The 21591-nt window shown below is 44.6% G+C and overlaps 1 long non-coding RNA gene across 1 annotated transcript in view; it reads left to right on the top strand.

The window, feature by feature from the left end:
• LOC144761975 (uncharacterized) overlaps positions 1-21591 on the top strand; it is a 50701-nt gene that overhangs the window by 28515 nt on the left and 595 nt on the right. Inside the window, exon 2 of the long non-coding RNA XR_013595989.1 lies at positions 4278-4366. This is a non-coding gene — a long non-coding RNA (uncharacterized LOC144761975). The remainder of the gene's footprint in view (positions 1-4277; positions 4367-21591) is intronic.

Raw genomic sequence — 21591 nt, 5'->3', positions numbered from 1 at the left:
CATGCAGGTGGAAAGGTGTTCAATGGTGTGTAGCGCTATCCACAGACCCCCGGGTAATTGCAGGCTGTCGTCGGTTCCGCAGTGATCGCAGAGAGGGAGCTATGCCTCGCACTCCCAGGTGCGCCGGTTGGTATGGCAGATGGAATAGTCTGCAAGCCCAAGGATTTAAGCGTCAGTGCTCGCCGCCATTTGGTGGATGGCAGCCGCCATGTTAGGGTCAGGCAACTGTGACGGGAAGTACCGCGATCTCCTCAGTTCCCAGTAGCAAGCCCCCGCAAGCGTCTCAGGGCATATCGCTATGAGGGTCAAGTCGCTCCTGCATTCAGAGGAAGTACGGTGCCCATACCTCTTGTAGAAGGACAGGGGCTCCTCCCGTTGCGGCAGGGCTCCGGACACCATCCTAACTCTCGCCGATCTTTCCCCTCAGCACAGAGAGAGGCAGAATGGAGCTGGTACAGGCAGTCCCAGGGTAAGAGGATGGACTGAGCTGATGCCTCACATCCTCCGCTGCAGGTAGGCTCTGTTTGTGGCAGTTGTAGCTTCAGGTAGCCACCAGAATCCGATCTGGAATAGCACGTGTACCGGGAGCCGAGATGGTCTATGTCCGATAGGTCATCTTGCCCGGCCACCATGGACTTGTTTTTCACGTAGCGCAAAAATCATCAGTTGGACATTTGGCAGGATGATATATTGTGGTATGCAGAGGATTTTGTGTCATACGGTAGGTAAGTAGGGTAAGAATTTTTTACATTTTCAGTGTTTTAAAACGTAGTTATATTTTTGGCTGTTGTAGTACCGTGGTACTACCAAGGTATATTGCGATGACAAGTTATTAGCTGATTGGCTAATGACTGTCTTTGGAAAAGTTAAAGGCAGGCATGTTGTTTTTTAGGTCCACTTTACCTGTGTTCTATGTTACACTTTCGGGTACAGGTAAGCATTTGTTTTGATATTTCTGCCCTTCCTATTAACACTTTACTAAAGTGGTTATAGGCTTTGCCAAATATTTGTTTCCTTATTTTGTTTGTATAAAAGAGGGAGTATGACTTATAGTAATGTGAAAGAGGTGTGTAAAAAGAAGACTCAGACTTTTGTAAGCTGCACATAAAACAATGTTGACCTCCTCCCCACCATATACGCTCACTGTATGGACACCACTACATCATCTCCCAGCTGGAGTAGGTATGAAAATAGTTCTTGCACACATCTCACAATGTTCAAACCTTTCACCTCTTCTTTTAAATTTCCATTGGCCACATTGCCCCAATTCACCCATTCCTGTTCAGCCATTTAAGCTGAAGATCCTTAGGAGAGATGGTAGCCCAAGCGACCAAATCTGCATCTAATTCATTTCTTGGGTGTGTTTCTGTGGCTTCCAGGTGCTCGTCTAACACTTTAAAATCCTCCCAGACTTCTGCTAGCTCCGTTCATAGTTCAGTGCACAGCACCTGAATATTATCCATAAGTGATTTGTCTATGTCTGCTTTTAGTACTGCCAAGCATGTCTTAGGTTCTTCCTTATTCAGAGATGATGAAGATGTTGTGGCATTATTGCTTCTGAAATGATGACAGTTAGTCAGGGGGGAGCAGGGGCTGCCACAATATCAGTAATATTGTGCATTATCTGTTTAGCTGACACATGTATCCATGTGGACTGATGGATTGGAGTATGTTATTGGCCCTTGTAAAACATCCCTGAGAGGCATGGTATTGTTTCTCGGCTAAGTCCTCATTATTGGGCCTTAGTGCTAGAGCATCCTTCCCCCTCTTAATGTCTGTGTGATTTAAGTAGGGAGGAAAATTACACTCTTTGGTATTGCTATGGACCTATTCCTCAATCTGGGATGCAGCACAGAATTTTTTTAGGTAGAACAGAGACAGTAATAGGCACCAAACAGACGTTACTTAAATATCCATGCCACAAGATAGACCATTACAGTCAACTGATAGCAATATTAGGCACCATGGAAAACTAGCATTAATAACTATCTGGAAGGATTAGACACTGGCTCTCATACACAGACCTTTTCCATTATCAGCTTACTTCCTTATCCTCACACATGCAGTTTCCTACTTCGGTAAGCCCACGCAAGACACCATCACTCCATCGCCATTTTTGCCCATTACTTGTATCTCCCTTTTAATTTTCATCTCCTCTCTAAGTGTGGGCCAAAAATATGTTCTGCTCGCGGAATTTGTGGATTTTCAGCAATTTCACGATCTGCGAATCTCGCGAAATTGCCAAAAAATCTGCAAATCCGATCGCAGGCGGATTTTTTTTTTGGCCCACAGGAAGCACAGTTAAGGCAGGTGCTCGAGTTGAAGCTAACTTTGTAACCATTTTAGAATGGCGCCAGCAAGCTGCCAGAGTTGAAGTTGCTTACTTGTAAGTTGCAACTTCAATTCTGGCAGCTTGCCGGCGCCATTCTAAAATGGTTACAAAGTTAGCTTCAACTCGGGCACCTGCCTTAACTCTGTAAGGGCTTCCTGTGGGCCAAAAAATAAATCTCAACAGGAAGCACTTACAGATATAAATATAGCAGGTGCCCGAGTTGAAGCTGAAATTCAGAAATGTTTTAATCAGCCCAAAACATTCGTGAGCACGGTCGAGGCTCGGCAAGTGTGCTTTAACCCCATATCTGCCGTTGAAAATTTGCTGTAATACTCGAGGGAGGTCTTGGAATCCCTGAGTTTCTCGAGTGTAATCCCCGTGTAGTTCCTGTGACCAGGAGGCTGCTTTCTCCTCACCTGCTGCCCTGCTCGCTCTCTGACCCTTTATACACAAGAGGCATGTTGACACGCATAAAAGCCCTGCCCGTTTGGCCCCGCACCACACACTAGCATTATCAAACGTCTTCCCGCACTTTCCCAACTATGATGGACAGCTCACTCTAGGGACCTCGGCGCCTTTTGCCGCAGTGGCAAAGTTACAGGCACACATGGTCAGTGGAGACAAATCTTCTGGCCCTTTACGCAGCTCCAGTGTAGGAAAAGCATTATAATTTACCCAAGGAGGTAGCACTTACTGGATTAGCCAGTAGAAAGTACTCCAGTTGAGTAGAGGTACTGCACAAAACCGTGGCATTTTCATGGATAACTATGCAGGGCAGGATTCATTCTGGCACGAGGCTCCTGTCACAAAAATTAAACCTCACAGGAAGCACTTACAGATATAAATAAAGCAGCTGCCCGAGTTGAAGCTCAAATTCAGTAACGTTTTAATCAGCCCAAAACATTAGTGAGCACGGTCAAAGCTGGGCAAGTGTGCTTGAACCCCATATCTGCCGTCGAAAATTAGCTGTAATACTCGAGGGAGTTCTTTGAATCCCTGAGTTTCTCGAGCGCAACCCCAGTGTAGTTCCTGTGACCAGGAGGCTGCTTTCTCTTCACCTGCTGCCCTGCTCGCTCTCTGACCTTATACACAAGAGGCATGTGAACACGCATAGAAGCCCCGCCTGTTTGGCCCCGCACCACACACTAGCGGTATCAAATGTCTTCCCGCCCTTTCCCAAGCCCAACTATGATGGACAGCTCACTCAAGGGACCCCGGCGCCTTTTGGCACAGTGGCAAGTTACAGGCACACATGGTCAGTGGAGACAAATCTTCTGGCCCTTTATGCAGCAGAAGTGTAGAAAAAGCACTATACATTTACCCAACGAGGTAGCACTTACTGATTAGCCAGTAGAAAGTACTCCAGTTGAGTAGAGTGCAAATTGCAAAAAAATCAGCGAGTTCACAGGAAAATCCGCGAATTTGTGGATTTTTTTGCAATTTCGTGCAAATTTGTGGACCGCAGATCCGCAAAATTTGCCCATAGTTACTCTTCTCCCACTCAGATACCCATGTTATTGCTCACACCAGGCATAACCTCCTGAAATGTCCCCATCAAGTCCACCTCCTCTCGTTAATACAACCCCCATCCTCTACATCATCCACTGATGGGGAATGAATCCTCCATTCTCACACCTCGTATGCAAGGCTCAATCCCTACTTACAAAGCATCACCAGCCATACACTTACCATTTGTAGAATAAAAGTTTCGATACAGTATGCCATCAATCAGAGCACCTCACAGCCAAATGCATACAGACACAGGCAGAAAAATGTGTTTTACAGACAACTAAAAAATTGTGATAACTATATGTCAAGTAAGTCAGACCTGCTCTCAAAAAAACGTTGTGACTCAAGCCAAAAGAGATCTTGAAATGGGATGGGCAATGCTGAAACCTGACCTGGAGATGCCCCTCAATTGTTATATTTATTTCCAATGCTTTAGGGGAAATTATGGAGATACAATTAAAACACCATACACAACAGGTATCCCATGCAGTAAATGCCTGGACAAATGTGAAAAGGGACTCTGTAGTAAGTATATGAAAAGTATTTTTATTTACATTGAAGATTTTAAGTTTCAATGAGTGTGCTTCATATCTCCTCAATAAACACAAAATAAGAGCAATGATTTAAGTAGAATGTTGTATTATGAAGTCAAGCTTATATATCTTTTTACCAATTGCATTATTTTGTATTTTAAAATACATCTGTTTCATTTCTGTTCATTAGTCTTAGAATTGTATGGAATGTTTCTATTCCCTCTATTTGGTATTTGAGGATACTGCTTCAATGCCAATGTTTTTCAACAGAAAGAATCTTTAGGTATGAGTATGTTTATGTCAAAGTGTGTAAATGCATGGTTTATCCAAAATACAACTTAAGAATTATTTTAGCACAGAGAAAAAGTCCACAGAAAGCAAGGTATTAACTGAATGATTTTTATGGATTTTTTATGGAGGCAATGCAATAGCTATCCTTCATTTTTCACTATTTTTAATTTCTTAAACATGTCTGCAGAAATCTATCAGCCACTGTGGGATATTGGGTGACTGCAGAACTTGATACTCACAAGTTTGAGTAACCTTTATTTTAGGTGATAAAGAAAGAAAACAAGGCTTAGTAAAAATTGAACAGCCCTGCATTGTACTAAATATGACTGCAAAAAGTTTAAATCTATGTTGGCGAAATATATCCATTAAAAGTAGCAATTGTGTTAAAGGATTTAAGAATACATTTATTAGAGCTAAAGCTACAATTAAACTAAATAGGCATGCTAACACGGAGAGAGAGTGAGAACAAACTTGATGAGCTATCATTAAGTCTAAATACTCTGGTGCACATTTAAACTGATTCTGGAATATGTTGGCCCATTCTTGGTAGATTGACCTAAGCAGCACAATGTCCTCAGAGAAAGAGCTTGCAGTATATCTAAAACAGCTAGTTAAGTAACAGTACTGGTAAGTCAAAGTGAAACAATTTATCAACATACGATAAGTCTAACACAAAGGCAAGATGAACAGAACTGAACAAAAAGAAACAACCGCAAAATAATAAATAGAAATTTAAAAAATCTGTCACTAAATGGTCTTAAAGTATTCTTCTAAGCCATGGTGGGCCACCAAAAGAAGCAATGTCAAATCATGGCTAATTGGTATGATGGCTCAAGAACACCAATTAGAGCCTTAGAGTTTTGGTTATAAAGTCCTACAGCCAACTTGAGGGTGTCAAGTTTCTCGGCGGCAAATGAAAAAGAAAGAGAGTTTGATGATGTTGAATAAACCCACACAAATGAGTTGTAGACACGGTGCTCAGGTGATGCTGCATGGCAATTGTTTACTGAATGCAATATTTAGAGTAAAGCATGGGCCTGATGCCAGTTCAACAGACACAGCTTGACTCAAAAACTATCAACGGGCGGAGCCCTATTATGTCCAAGATTCAAATTTAGAAAAACATGTAAAATAAATACTGAGTACAAGCTGTAGGTTTCTCAGGACTTGTTCACTTGAACCCAATGCAGTGCCTTGGCTGGGTTTCCTTTCCACAGTTGGCCTTCAAGTTCTTGTGTTACCATGGGAACATGTTGTACTCTTTTACCTAGGTAATGGGTAAGTGTCCTCTTTTTTCTGCCTTAGTTGGTACAGGATTGCCAGGACCACAGCATTCAGAGTAAACTTCGGGAATGGGAAAAATGGCTGGTTTAAGAGCAGTTTGCTTGAGAGACATTTGACCCGAAAGGTTGTAAAGGCAGTAGTACTTGCTATATAATGCTAGGTACATTCCTACAGGTCTAATCAAAGATGGTGCACATTTTTTACCTGTTAAACTACCCAAAGTAAGATGGGCACTGACCCTCTTCTTGCCAATATCCTTTCACATGGGGCGGCTCTTACTTTTGAGAACATGGAAAATGACAGGAGTTAAAAGGTAAACTGCACCGCAGCACAGTTGAAAGTACTTTTCATCGGCATCGATGTCCTCCTTCTAATATTTTCATACTGTTTCATGTGGTTTTTTCATGATTCACTTTCTCTTTATAATGAACCTTTTCTGGAGTGTCCTGGTCCTATCCTGTTTTGGTTAAGGCTGATCCCTGCCGGGTCTCTCTTCTGTCTCCCATCTGCTCATGAAGTTGCCTTGCCTTTCTGGGGTTATTTTTTGCTTTTGAGCTGTTTCACCTGAAATTGACCCTTTCTTTGAAGAAGACTTCTATCACATACTTTATAGTGGTCACGCAAAAGAGCTACAGAAGTGAGTCACTCTTGAGCTTCAAGCAGGCTAGTCAAGATGGTCGAAACACCCACTACATCCTGCACTTACAGATGGTGGTGCCAGGCGACTTGCATGGTCCAGCACTATGGATACTAATTTGTTGCAACAACAGAGATACAGGAACTCTACTGCACTAAGACAGAATATTTGACTCCCGAACCTTTGATCTTTTGGTAAAAGCAGTCATTTTTCACGGGAACCTTCAAAGCTGATGGACGTTTTACAATCCTTTACCGTAAATTTTATATTTCGAGTCCTATTTTTTAACATCATTGAGCTAAGGTGGAATTTTTGGTTAGTTCAGTTTCTGGAGCATGTCTATCATGGGCCATACCACAGGTCCTCTCTGAAGACTCTTGTCTGAATGATTATTTTATAATTCCTTTTTTTTTGGTTCTTTTTTTTTTTTACTCATCTCATATGACCTCCGTAGCTATAGCACCCCTTTGTCCTGTACCACAACTGATGCGTATTTGCATGGTGGTTCCACTCTCAGCTGATGTTCTTTTTTACAGGGAATACCCATAACATACAACCTGGGCTGACCAGAGGTTTCAATTATTGGGTCATCGTCCTGTCCCTAAACTGGACCAGATGCCCTATCATCCAAAAGATTCCAAAACAGCCCCTTATCTGGCTTTTCTCAATAAACATTTTCTCTTTGATCTAACTTTCTGAAGTATGTAACAGAATTCCACCAAGCATTCCAAGTGGGAGATATTGTCTGGCGCCACAATTTACAGATCTCCCTCATGGCCAGCAATATCAAGTAAAATACCAGTTTTTGTTGGGACCCTATCGAGTCTGATAATCCCCCCAGTGCAGGGACGAAACCAAATATTATGAGAGATGGGCTTACCTCCACGATGTTACCCAGGGCCCAATATTCTTGTATCTGAGGGCAGGAAACGAATACCTGGACATCATCTGCATTCTGATGGGCGCATCTCAGACAGATATATTGGATATCTTAAGTGGGGACCAATTGGATCCTGTGGAGTGTGAAAAAAGTGTTTTGTTCTGAGTGCAGCTGATTTAATCAGGGGGTAAAGAATATCTAGAGATACTTGCCATAAGGTTTCTAGCTCCTCCCTCGGCAAGTAATTCTCCCAGACTCTGTACGGCTGCTCCATCATTCAATCTGTTGCTCCCAAGAAATGAAATACCATTGTGCCACTTCTTTTCTTCTGCGGGCTAGGTATTGGAGTTCGCTTTCCATCCTGTTATCATCCAAGAGTGGCCAGTATTGACTCTTACACCAGAAAGAGAGCTGATAGAATTTGAACCTGGACAGAGTACAGTTAGTGATATGACTCCAATATTCCCAGGAATGACATTTATCGCCCAGTACGGGGTCTCTCCAGTATACGACTCCACCTCTTTTAATGGATAAGCAAGAGTATCCACAAGACACTGTGGTGGACCGGGAGAATCCCAAACGTGAGCCCATTCACTATAATAAGATAGCCCTAAAGAGTCTCGGCAATCTGACCATAACCTAGCCGCCAAACGCAAAGTCTTTAAGTGGATTTCTTTGAAGAATTTAGGAGAGACAAACTTATACATGAAACCTAGCTCCCCTTCACCTGCTAACATGGCTTTGAACATGCAGCCTATCAGTGAATTGTCAGGAGAGAGCAATAACATCCTACAGTTCTTTAATTGGTAGGCCCAACAGTACAGCTGAAAATCTGGTAGGCCCATCCCCCTCACTGAAGTTTGCATCAAAGTTTTTTCCAGGATAGCCGAATCGCTTTACTTACCCAGATAAAGGAAGATATATTGCCCTGGATTTTGAGAATGTCAGATTTTCCAAATTCTAAGGGGATGTTGTTAAAAAGGTTAGTGTATTTTGGAAGGACGAACATCTTGATCAAATTGACTCACCCATAGAGTGACAATGGGATACTCTGCCATCTTTTTAGTAGGACATCGACCTCCTTTGAGACTTTATCTAGATCGGTTTTAGGGATTTGGGCAGTATCCTGAGTTATTATAACTCCTAAGTATCTGAGTTCTTTGGCAAAGTTTCCCTCCTGATCAACGATGTTTCAGGCCATAATCTCATTTTTCTCATTGCTTATCTCATAGCCTGATAGACTTCCAAACATTTGGGCTTCAGCTACAAGCTCTGAGAGTGTAGAGCTAACATTAGATGATAAAAGAATCAAATCATCCACATACAGTGCTAACTTTCGTAAAAACCCATTTTATTTCAGTAGGGATCTTCTGATTTAATCTTATGCTTTTAGCTAGAGGTTCTATATATAAATCAAATAAAATGGGGGAGAGAGGGCAACCCTACCTAGTGCCGTGTCCTATTTTCACTACAGGGGAGAGATTACCATTAACCAAAATTTGAGCCCGGGAGGACTTATACATTTTTTTCAACACTTCCCTGAATCTATCAACAAAACCGAAGATCTTCAGGACCCTGTCCAAGAAGTGCCAGTTCAACCTGTCAACGGCCTTGGCTACATCAACAGTAATGATTGAAAGAGGGAGGTCCTGTGATGAAGCCAAGTCAATCGACCCAATTAAAGTATGTACTAAATCAGACATCTGTCAGCCTGGCAAGAAACCTTTTTGATGCATGTGGATTAATGACCCTGCAATTTTACTAAGCCGGCTGTTCAAGATTCCGGCGAAGACTTTATAGTCAACATTTAGTAAAGAAATTGTGCGGTATGTCTGACATTGAGTTGGATTCTTTCCTGGCTTTAATATCAATGTGAGGACTGCTTAAATCCAAGAGTCATTTATGAACAAAGAATTGCCGGCCCTGCGGTTTTAATAGCTATTTTGATTAAAGCAACAAACCAAAATCTTTGTTATGATTTGTATGGTCTTATTTATTTAAACCATTTACTTTTTATATAAATCTAATTAATTTCAAGCATTAGGCATTAGCAGAAAGGATTTAAGTGATCTGGTTATTAATCCGACATTTGAAAAATTTGAAAAATTTGTATTTGCTACAATTCATCTTGTCTCTCTTTTTCCTTACTGCAAATAGCTTTATTCTTTTAATTAAGTTTTTTGCTAAATACAACATAACGATTGACGCTTCTCGTATTATTGCATTCATATGTTTATGTACACTAAATGATTGGATGTTATTTTGTTATATGTCCTTTTGTCAAATTTTTTGTTAAATGTTTTTGAACTAAATGTTTTTTGTATATATTGTATGCACGTAGTGTTTTTCTCATACAATCAATGCTTGAAATTAATGAGATTTATATAAAAAGTAAATGGTTTAAATAAATAAGACCATACAAATCATAACAAAGATTTTGGTTTGTTGCTTTAATCAAAATAGCTATTAAAACCGCAGGGCCGGAAATTCTTTGTTCATAAATTACTCTATGGTCCAGCTGACCCTGTGTCCCGGGACCTAACTCCTCAACTTTCGTAAATCCAAGAGTCAGGCAGGGGAGATGTACCATCTAAGATACCATTATGCAATTTCAGCCAGACCAGGATAATTTCCTCCCTCAAACTTATATAAACCTCAATCGGAATAGCATCGGGCCTGCTGCTTTCCCTTTCTTTGCAGCATCTAAGATAGTTAGAATCTCAGATCCTGTAATTTCTGATGTGAGGATTCCCTGTCTCTCCTCAACTAATGTACGGAGATGTTTCTCTTTAAACCACCCATCAATATGTTCTTCTGTCACCCGAAGATCTTCTTGGTAGAGTTCCTGGACGAATTGTGCAAATGCTCGCTCTATACTATCCTTATCCTCTACAACTTGAGAACCAACTTTAATATTGGTGATATTGTTATTGGATCTATCGACCCTGCTCTTCATTGCCAGAAGTTTACCACAATGCTACCCGTGCCTCTACCTCATTTTGCTTGCCTCCCATTTTTGGCGCAGGATCTCCTGAGACCTGATTCTAAACGTCAGCTGCAGCTCTTCAACTCTCATAATTAAATTTGTATTATCTACCCCAGCGGACCACTCACCTTTAAATCTGTCTCTGCCCCCGCTAACTGCTTCTAGGTCAGCTAGTTCTTTCCTCTCAGCCCTGTCCCAACCCACAACCGCTCCTTTTAGTATCCCTCTCAACCAGGCCTTAAAGGTGTCCCAGACCACATGTATGCTGGCTGAACCCAGATTCTTCCAGAAGAAGCAAGCAGTTTCTGACTTCAGAAGACCAGGGGTGGAGGATTGCAAAAGAAATCTTCTATTTAAAGTCCACCTCCTCAGAGATGACTCTGGGGTAAGTTCTAGTTTCAGGAGTATGGCACCATGATCAGATAAATGTATGGGCAGGTATTCTATTAAGCAGATTTTACCAAGATCGGGATGCTCCATACACATATAAACTATTCTTGAATAATGAGCGTTCTTCTTGCTGTAAAAGGAATATTCCCTTCTCTTACCCATTTTATTTTGCCATACATCAAAAAGATTAAGATTCTTCAGCATGGCAAGGAGATAAGCTTTAACTTGCCGGACTGCTACCTGGGTTCTAGAGGAGGACCTATCTAATTTATTGTTTAGCAGTACGATAAAATCTCCAAAAAAAGTCAGAGCTGAATCATAGTCTGCTAGTGCAAGACAAAGGTTATTCAGAGGAGTAGTATCATCCTTATTAGGTCCATAATAACTAACGAGTGTATATTTTGTCTCCCGACAATTAATTGCTCTTATAAGCCAATGCCCTCCGTCATCAACTTGAGACTTAATTACCTCTACTCCTGAATTTATTTTGTTTATCACTGCAACCCCTTTCGGAAAACATTGCTGTTCTGTTGCAATAATCTTATCCACCCATCTTAATTTTCCAAATAGTGTTTTGCATTCTGATTGTAGTAGATGGGTCTCCTGTATCATTAAAATACTAGCTGAGCTATGTGTTAGGTGCTGAAGGATCAAATGCTGTCTTCCTTTCACCCTCAGTTCATTTATATTCCAGCTTAATAAGTCAAGATGTTGCTACCCTCCCCCCATGGGCCTATCCTCCATCACTGTCTTGTCTACACTCACTACTATAACTGCTAAAGCTAGTAGAGGCTGTCATGTCACATGAGAATGTTACAGCTTTTTTAAAATGTTTTCCCAATGCTCCCCACCAACAAACTTGAATACCATTACCTCCCCCCACCAACCCCACAAATTTAAGTTTAAGGGCAGCCCCCAATATTGCTCCTTAACAGATAGGATTGGATGTAGATTAATATTTTCCTGGGCTTTTTCAGGGCAGGATTCAACTTGAAGGGATCCCTGTGTATTCTCTTGATTTCAGACTCTCAGATATTAGCTGTGGCGATTCGGGGAAAGGCTTTAACTAGAAGATCGATAACATAGGCCTTTGAATTATCCCCTTCTAAACCTTCTTTTGGATCTAGGACCCTGATATTATTCCTCCTAAAGATATTTTCTAACCTCTCCAACCTCTCTGTTAAATCCCGCTCTTCATCCTTCAGTTTTCATACCTCACTAGAGTTAACATTAACTTCTAGGCTCAAATCCTCCACTCTGCTCTCAAGAGTCTCCATCCGATGCGTCAATGCTGTTAGATATTCCTCTAGGCTAGTGCAGGTATCTTGAATCTTCTTTTGATTTGATTCAGAAGTAGAAAAACGTGCTCCGATCTCAATAGATAACTGCCTTAACATACCATGTAGCGAATCCGGGCTCTGTACCGCTGAGGTCAGGAATGAGTCACCTGGCTCATCTAATTCAATCTGACTGCCACCTTCTGCCAAAGAAGCCATCGGGGTCTCATTTAACGGAGTGTATCAGTTAGAAACAGGAATTGCAGCCTGTAAGTCCTGATTCTCAGCTGACGCTAGGACCACCACTGAGTCCGTCACTGCCTGAATAACAAGTTTCCCAGAGGCCTGAGTATTAGCCATAAAGTATGACCGAAGAGAAGGAGTCACGTTAACTAAATGCTGAGTTTTTTTCTTCCTGCTCTTCACAGGAGTGGGTTTCCCGGATTTTCCTACTTTGTTGCACGCCTTTTTTTGCTTAAGACTTACTACTATCGCTGCTGGAGTAGCTAAAACTTGACAGGCTTGCTCATGCTGATCAGCAAGAGGTCCCCCACTTAAAAGAGTATTTGATCTCAATTTATATCTCTTACCAAGATTTATTTAATTTGTCCAGACCACCCTCGATAGACTGGCCCCCTCTATTTTCAGGCTGGCCAGATGGCTGTACCACTAGCTCCATAGGGCAGAGGGCACTTTCATTCCTGGTTTCCTTTGCCTCAGTTACCTTAATCAGTGCTTTCAGGTGCATAACATGGTACTGGACTGAATATTCGGTTCCTTGAATACCTTTCTATTCATCAAGATCCAACTGGGGATGTTAAGAGTCCCCCAACTTTGACTTAATATGGGGGAGAGGCAGGGACTAGGACTAATCTGCCAGTCACACTGAAGCCAAGCACGTTGGTGCTCAGCAAGTGCCCCTGCTGCCCTAAAAAACGGGAAGTGTAAATCACCATACATTCAGGGACATTCAGAGCAGGAAGCAAAAAAAAACCAGTGAGAAAAGTAGTTAGGAGCAATTACCCTCCCTTTCCCTCTTGCTCATACCATATGTTAGTCGAGCAGAGCAAAGCAGCAAAGCAATAGGCAATAGGCAGCAGCAGCAGAACAGCAAAGAAGCACCCAGATCCTGTGCCGCAACCCCCTCCGCAACCCCCTCCACGCCTCCACGGCCTCGCTCCTCTCCCAACCGCTGACTCCTCCCGCTGGCCACACAGATCCGGAGCGGCAACAATTCAGCCACTCCTCTCTGCCTCTGAGAACTCCCAGATTCACCACTACGAAAATGTTGGAAACCTAGGGGAGAACCAGCCACCACCTCAGCGAACAAGCATTTACAATGCAATAGGTCTCGCATTAGGAAAGTTTGAGCTATTGGTATTGTAAATTACAATTTTTTTATTTATTGTATTGTATTGTAATTGCATTTATATATTGTTATGTGTTGGTTTTGAAAATAGCGAAATTAATAGCTTTGTCATTTACAATGCCAATAGTTATAACTTTCGCAAATGTGACACCTATAGCATTTGTAATGCAATGTGTTGTATTTACGTGAGTTAGATGTATTGATATTACAAATATCAATGTTTTTTTAATAATTAATACTTATTGTAATTTATAATGGCAATAGCTTAAACTTTTGTAAATAACTGTTGTGAAGATTATGTTCAGTGTATTTTATTGTGCCGAAAATCCAAGAACAGAAGTGAAATATTAAATTTTTTTTGACATTTGAAATAAAGCTTGAAACATTGAGAGAACATATTTGAACCAGTTGTTGTTGATGCTGTGGTGGCGCTGAGTGATGTTGTGGTGGCGACGAGTGGGGGCTAATGTGTGAGGGTGCAGTGTGTGAGGGTGCAGTGTGTGAGGGTGCTGTGGGAGAGGGGGCAGTGTAATGAGTGTGTGAGGGTGCGAGGTGTGTGAGGGTGCGGGTGTGATTGTGCAGTGTGTGTGCCCTAAAGTAGTGTGAGTGAGCAATGTGTGAGGGGGCAGTGTGTGAGGGGGCAGTGTGTGAGGGGTGTGATTGTGCAGTGTGTGCCCTAAAGTAGTGTGAGTGAGCAATGTGAGTGCGCATGTGTGAGTGCGCGGTGTGAGGGGTCAGTGTGTGAAGGGGCAGTGTGTGAGGGCACAGTGTAATGAGAGTGTGTGAGGTTGCGAGGTGTGTGAGAGTTCGGGTGTGTGGGTGCAGTGTGTGTGGCCTAAAGTAGTGAGTGCGCAATGTGTGAGGGGGCAGTGTGTGTGAGGGTGCAGTATGTGTGGGCTACATTACTGTGAGTGAGCAATGTGTGAGTGCGCAGTCACCAATACTGTGAAAAGCATATGCACTACCGAGGGTTAAGAAGGAGCGACTGCCGGAATGTGTCTTTGTTAATTAATGGTCGGGGCTTGATTAAAGTGGGTCGCAAGCTTAGTGCACAAGGTGAAAGTACTCACGATGTACAGTAGCGGTAAGAAAAGCAATTTTTTTTTCTATAGAATGTAGTTAGCTGCTGCTTGTGTGGGCCACATGATTAATGCACAAAGTGAAAGGTTTCACGATGTGTGGTACGATACAAAACTAGGCTAGAGTCATGCATGGGGAGTCCCAAGTCGTTGCGCCAGCTGAGCTCGCCTAAACCTAAATCAAAGAAGTAAGTGCTCGTGTGACAGGCATCTCAGCTACTGGAAACAACAAGAAATGGGTCATGTGCTCACAAAGCCAGTGGAACAAACTATCCCTACTGATGAGGCTAAAATCCAGCCCGGGCTCGCTTGTGTTCTGGTTCTGAGAGGACTTAGCCTAACAGTTAAGGCTGCACTTGCTCTGGTGGAGCGGAAGTAAGGAGGACTATCATAATATTGTTTTTTTGTCTGATTGCCATGGTGTGCAAAAAACACAGACTGGGATGCAGCCCCTAGTAATTACTAGTGGCTAAAATTAAGTCCAGCAATGCACCAATCCCTTTTTTACATTCCTTTATAATGCAACTAGTATTTAAGGGTAAATTAGTGTATGTTGTGTTAACTTGGTAGAAATAAATTCTTGTTCGAGTTGCAAAAGAAGTAAACACTAGTGCGTCTGAAATTGCTGAACAGTACATCTAATTTCAAAACTGCAGATTTACAGTGGTGCAGTGAAAGAAAAGTACAGATGGGAAATCTGTATTGTACGGCGCAAGGATGTTTTCTTTCATATTACATAAACCATTCAAGCTAGACACATAAAAACACTTTTTCGGGCTAACCAACTTGAGTTATAAAAAATAAATAAAATTAGTGATGAAAAAAAAAAGCATGAAAGGCATATGATTCTAAGCAACTACATGTGTTGATTGAAGCCATTTAAAAAAAAAATCTTCAGCCATTACGTTCTATTGTGCTGGCAAGCAGACGATTCCTGGATTACCCCTCATCAAGTTATTACTTCAACCAGCATGCTCACTTTGTAAACGTGCCAGACAACGACAGCGCTTTCAGGCTCACTCCAAATCCGAAATTAAGTTGTTGGGAAAATTGGTAATCTCTCGTTATCTTGTTTGCGTTGCACTAATCGACTCAGCAGGGCGATCTAGCCATTCTTTTTCACTAATCTGCAAATAACTTTCTTCTGGTAAATTAGTCCCCTGGCTTCCGATCCAAGCTAAACCTGGCATCTTCAGATTCCCGGCAGGGAGGAGGCGTTTTTTTTTATATACAAGCAGGTTTGGGCACACATAAAATTCTTACAAAAAAAAAAAAAGAAAAAGAAAAAAAACATCATGGCTGTGCCGGGCCGCCGCGCTGCCCGCGACGACCCGGAAGCGGTTGGGAAGCCGGCCAATGCCAGCGCGGCCCCAACCGGAAGTCCCGCCCCATCGCGCCGAGAGACAGAGAGCTGCCCGAGGAGCCACGAAGGCTCCGCATTGAGTCCCGGTCCCGAGATGGGGGACCGGGTGAAGAGTGGCCGGGCGCATGGGGAAGGCGGGGCTCTCATGTGGTGAGAGAGCCCCGCAAAGCGCTACCACCACCCGGGAGAAGGAGCCGCCGCCGTGCACCGCCAGAACAGGTAAGTTGAGTGAGAGGAGGGGTGAGTGGGGGTGGGGTGTACGCGTGTGTGTGTGTCTGTTTGAGTGTGTTTGTGCGTGCGTCTGTCTGTCTGTGTGCGCGTGTGTATGTTTAAGGGGGGGTGCGTGTGTGTATATGCAGTGTGTGGATGCCTTTGTTTGTGCGCATGCGTCAGTGACGACGTGCGCGCTCACGAGGTCCAATCTCCGCCAGAAGAAATTCATAACACTCTGCTGTCCACATTCCCCTTCATTCCCCAGAAAGCGGCAACATAAGTTGTCTCCCTAGACAGCAAAAGCTTTCGCTTTTGCTTTCGTCTAGGCGAGACCTAAAAACCAGCGGAAAGCAGGAAACGTGAAATCCTCCTCCGGATGGATCGGAATCTCGGACCGCCAAGCCCACCCCGGCAACCTCCCAGAGCAGAGCGGGCAGGACCACAACGGGGACATGAAGCGTAGGGAAACAGAAGGTAATCCGTGAGGAAAAGAGGCTTTTAGGGGTTTCTTTAGAGGCACACTCTTGAACGCCGACACTTCATGGCGATTATATTCTCATAATTGAGGCCGGAGGGAAAGCGACCCGCGACCTTATAACTAGCTGGCCGCCATGTTCCTGCCCTTTATTACATAATTCTTGACCAGATTTTAAAAGATACTTGAATTACCTGATCGTGAGTTTTTGGCTGATGAAGCTCTCTGACATTGAACAAGGCATTTAACCTATATTAAATTATGTTTTCTCGTTTGTCAGTTAGAAAATGAGATGATCTGAACTAAAAGTACCCAGATGAAATTAGTTCTCAGAGGTTGTGAGGACAGAATAAGGACAAGTTAATGTGACCATCTTTCATAAGGGACACCTGTAAAGATGTATGTATTACTGTACCTAATTTCTTTTTACATCCCGCCAGAGCATCTCTTTCAGATGCTGAAAAGGAAAGAAGACAAAGGACTGGACTTTATGGACCTCATATGCAAGAGATTGACACATCACTGTCTTAAAGTAGCAACCCATCAGTTTTCTTGTACCTGCATGAGAAACCTTTGCGCCACCAAGGATACACCGTATTTACAATACAACTCACCATGGCACAGGAGTTTTTGGCGCAGTGCTAAAGTTGGCTTGAAAACCGAGGCAACTCCAGAAATGCTTCAAAATACAGAAGTTACAGTTTCAACTGACACTTCACCTACTAAATGGGGACTAATCTATTAGAGCATGAAAAAGTGACAAAGCCACTTTGCGATCAAACATATTGGTCCTGCATAGTGCCCTCTAGTATGTGTGACATTAGCACGTAATGTCACAAATTGTGATATTACGTGCATATACTTACCATTGGTGGCCCCTTTACCTCGTGACTTGATTGCATATTGCAATCAAGTCACTTCAGCTGGTGTTGTGCCTTGGGCACAACCAATGGGTCATCCCTACGCCTGGGTTTGGCAGGTGTAGGGATTTTGAAGCATTGGTAGAGCAGTGGCAGGCCACTTGAAAAAATAAGTGGTAAATACACTGCATCAAATTCAAGTTCATTGTTTTGGATGGATCGCCTATCTTGCATAAATTACATTCCCAAAAGGCTCAGATGATTTTCACTTTGGTGAAAACCGACACAGCCAGCAAAAAAGGGACACATTTGCATCCATGTAACAATGGAGCAGATATAGCACTGCAGTTGCGTCAAAAAAGTAAAGCAAGGGCGGTCCAAGGCGACGCAAGTGACTTGTAAATAAGCTCCTATGTTTGTTGCGATAACCCAGGACATATGGGGCCTCATTTACAATGAGGCTGCGCCACCGGAGCATCAGTTTTTGTGACGCTGTGGTGGCGCAGGTGTCTGCCACGTATTTACGATGCAGCCCTAAGCCAATTTGCATGGCTTAATGCGGCCTTCAATCAATCAGGGGTTTGTTAAAGCGCGACTACTCACCCGTAAGGGTCTCAAGGCGCTAGGGGTGGGGGGGGTGCAGGTTCCATTCCATCAAGGAGGGGGTTTGTCGAAGAGCCAGGTTTTGAGGTTTCTTGCAAAGATGGGGAGCGATGTTGTCTGTCTGAGGTGGAGCGGAAGGGCGTTCCATGCTTTGGCAGCGAGGAAGGAGAAGGAGAGGCCTCCCGATCTGGTCTTTCTGGTGCGGGGGACCACGGCGTAGGAGAGCTGGGCTGATCGTAGGGTCCTTTGGGGTGTGTGGAATTTGAGTCGGCTGTTCAGGTATGCCGGTCTGGTGCTGTGGAGGGCCTTGTGTGCGTGGGTGAGCATCTTAAAGGTGATTCTCGCCTCGACGGGGAGCCAGTGGAGTGTGCGCAGGTGCTTGGAGATGTGGCAGTGTTTTGGCAGGTTGAGGACCAGTCTTGCGGCGGCGTTCTGGATGTTCTGTAGCTTGCGGATGAGGTTTTTGTTTATTCCGGCGTAGAGTGCGTTGCCGTAGTCGAGTCTGCTGGTGACTAGGGCGTGAGTGACTGTCTTTCGGTGTTCGAGGGGGATCCATTTGAAGGTCTTACGAAGGATGCGGAGAGTGTGGAAGCAGGAAGATGAGACAGAGTTGATCTGGCAGTCCATTTTGAGCTCGGAGTCCAGGATGATTCCCAGGTTGCTTGCGTGGTCTGTGGGGGTTGGCGGGTTTCCGAGGGCGGTGGGCCACCAGGTGTCGCTCCAGGCATCGGGGTTTGGGCCCATGATGAGTACTTCTGTTTTGTTGGTGTTTAGTTGTAGGCAGCTGTTTTTCATTCTTTTGGCGACGGCTTCCATGCCTTCTCGAAAGTTGCGTCTGGCGATGTTGGGCTCGTTGAATAGGGAGAGGATGAGCTGGGTGTCGTCTGCGTATGACACGATGTTGAGTCCGTAGGTTCTGACGATGGGGGCAAGTGGAGCCATGTAGACGTTGAAGGTCATTGGGCTGAGGGAGGAGCCCTGGGGGACTCCGCAGGTGGTAGGTGTGGGGTCCGAGAGGAAAGGGGGGAGTCTGACCCGCTGCGTCCTGCCGGAGAGGAAGGAGCAGATCCAGTCGAGGGCCTTGTCCTGGATTCCTGTGTCATAGAGTCTGCGTATTAGGGTGCGGTGGGAGACTGTGTCGAACGCCGCTGATAGGTCGAGGAGGATGAGGGCTACTGTTTCTCCTTTGTCCAGTAGGGTGCGGATGTCGTCTGTTGCGGCAAGGAGGGCGGTTTCCGTACTGTGGTTTTTTCGGAAGCCGGATTGGGAGGAGTCGAGGATGTTGTGTTCTTCAATGAATGTGGCGAGTTGGCTGTTGATGGCTTTCTCGATGACTTTTGCTGGGAACGGGAGCAGGGAGATGGGTCTGTAGTTTTTGAGGTCGGTGGGGTCCGCTGAGGGTTTCTTTAGGAGGGGATTCACCTCGGCGTGTTTCCAGTCATCGGGGAACAAGGCAGTCGCCAGGGAGCGGTTGATGGTGTAGCGGAGCATGGGTGCGATGGTGTCGGCGGCTCTGTTGAAGATGTGGTGGGGGCAGGGGTGTGGGGGCCCTTGAATGGATTGACTTCATTGTCTTCAGTGTGTCTTCGGTGGTGAGGGCTGTCCAGTCATCAATCGCTGGTTTCCGGGTGTCGGGGTGGTTGGTGAGGGTTCAGTGTGTTGGTTGTCTTCGTCGAAGTTGTCGTAGATGCTCTTGATTTTGTGGTGGAAAAAGGTGCTGAGTTTGTCGCAGAGGTCTTGTGAGGGAGGGATGTCGGTATACTCGCTGGTGGGTTTGGCGAACTCCTTGATGATGCTGAAGAGTTCCTTACTGTTGTGTGCGTGGGTGGAGATTCTGTCTTCAATCGCTTTTTTCCTCGTTTCTCTGAAGAGTTGATGGTGGGCGTTGGTGGCGGCTCTGAAGTTGTTGTGGGCTTCTGTGGATTTGGTGTTTCTCCAGGACTTTTCGAAGCAGCGGCATGTGCGCCTGGATTCTCGAAGTTCGGTGGTAAACCATCTGGCTTTCTTGGCACGGGTATTGTTGTTTTTCTTGAGGGGGGCTATGGTGTTGGTGCTGTCCGAGATCCATCTATGCAGGGTTCGGGCTGCGGTGTTGGGGTCGTCGTTTTCCGCGATGGTTGGGGTGGAGTTGTTGAGTGAGGAGGTGAGCTGGTCGTCGGTGATTTTGGTCCAGTTTCTTTGTGGAAGCAGGTGCTGGTGTCTGTGGATGGTGGGTGTTCTGAAGGTGAAGTGGACGCAACGATGGTCGGTCCATGGGAGTTCGGTGGTGTGGCTGAAGGTGATGGAGTTTCCTGTAGTGAAGCGGGGGTCGAGGGTGTGTCCTGCTGAGTGTGTGGGCTCGGTCACGATCTGGCGGAGTCCAATGTTGTGGAGGTTGTCCAGGAGGCATGTGGTGTTGAGGTCCGGTTGATTGTCGAGGTGGAAGTTGAGGTCTCCCAGCAGGGTGTAGTTGGTGGATGCGATGGCCTGCGGGGAGATAATGTCCGTGATGGAGTTGGCGAAGGGTCCGCGAGGTCCAGGGGGTCGGTAGATGAGGGTTCCTCGGAGGGCGGCGGTGGGGCTGGCCAGTACATATCGTTTCCCAGTTTTGTGCTCTAAAGGGCCTTGCAATTGGTGTTGCGGTGGGTGTTTCTGGCAACACCAATGGCTATTTGACACTGCCCCAGATTCAAAAGGAATCGTAACTCTGGGGCAGTGCCAAAAATACCTTTATTTCTCCTTGTTTTTCCTTTTTCTATATGTGCTGCATAATGCAGAACACATAGAAAGAGAAAAAAGCCTCTGGTGATTGTTTTTGTGCAGGAAGGTGTTGCTTTCTGCACAAAAACAATCAGCCCTGCAACGCAGATACCCTTGCACCATGGCAAAAAAGTGTCTGCATTGGCGCATAACAGCCCATTGTGCGCAAGCCCAGGGCAAAAGGTCAGGAATCTGATAGATGCAGTGCATTCCTGTTCTTTTCTTTTGCCATAGAGCAGCGCAGCGGAAGGCCTCTGGCACTGCCCTACAGCAAAATGTTGTAAATGAGGACCATGGTGCAGGAATTTCCTGTTAAGCCACAGAGAAAAGGAAAAGGGCAGAGCTGTTCTCTGCTGGACAGGAAGTTATGAGTGTACAGTAACAGAAAAGGCCCAGAGGGACAGAACACAAGTCACCACCTCACTCCCATGCTTCCAGTCGCAAGCTCCTTGCCCAGGGACCACCTCCCACAAGTCTCCCTCTCCTTCGCTGCACATCGCTTCAATCCTTGGGAGTACAGATGGTCAGCAGGGCTTCAAAATCTAATGCGAAAACTCCTAAATGTTTATTTAAATACCAATGGCAGGGAAAAAACACAGATATGTGGTGCAGTATTGCACTAACATCAATCATTGCACACTTTAATGATGACAAGAGGTGCATCTATCATTGATCCAGCAGGTGCAGTAAATGGTTCTCTGCACCTCACTTATGACTGTATTTTACTACCAAACGGGGGTAGAGGCTTATTTCTGGTGCCTACATAAGGGC

The sequence above is a fragment of the Lissotriton helveticus genome, chromosome 6, assembly GCF_964261635.1.
Source record: "Lissotriton helveticus chromosome 6, aLisHel1.1, whole genome shotgun sequence".
In the NCBI taxonomy this organism is placed as follows: domain Eukaryota; kingdom Metazoa; phylum Chordata; class Amphibia; order Caudata; family Salamandridae; genus Lissotriton; species Lissotriton helveticus.
The sequence above is the reverse complement of the archived record's forward strand: the minus strand, read 5'-3'. Positions and strand labels throughout refer to the sequence as shown.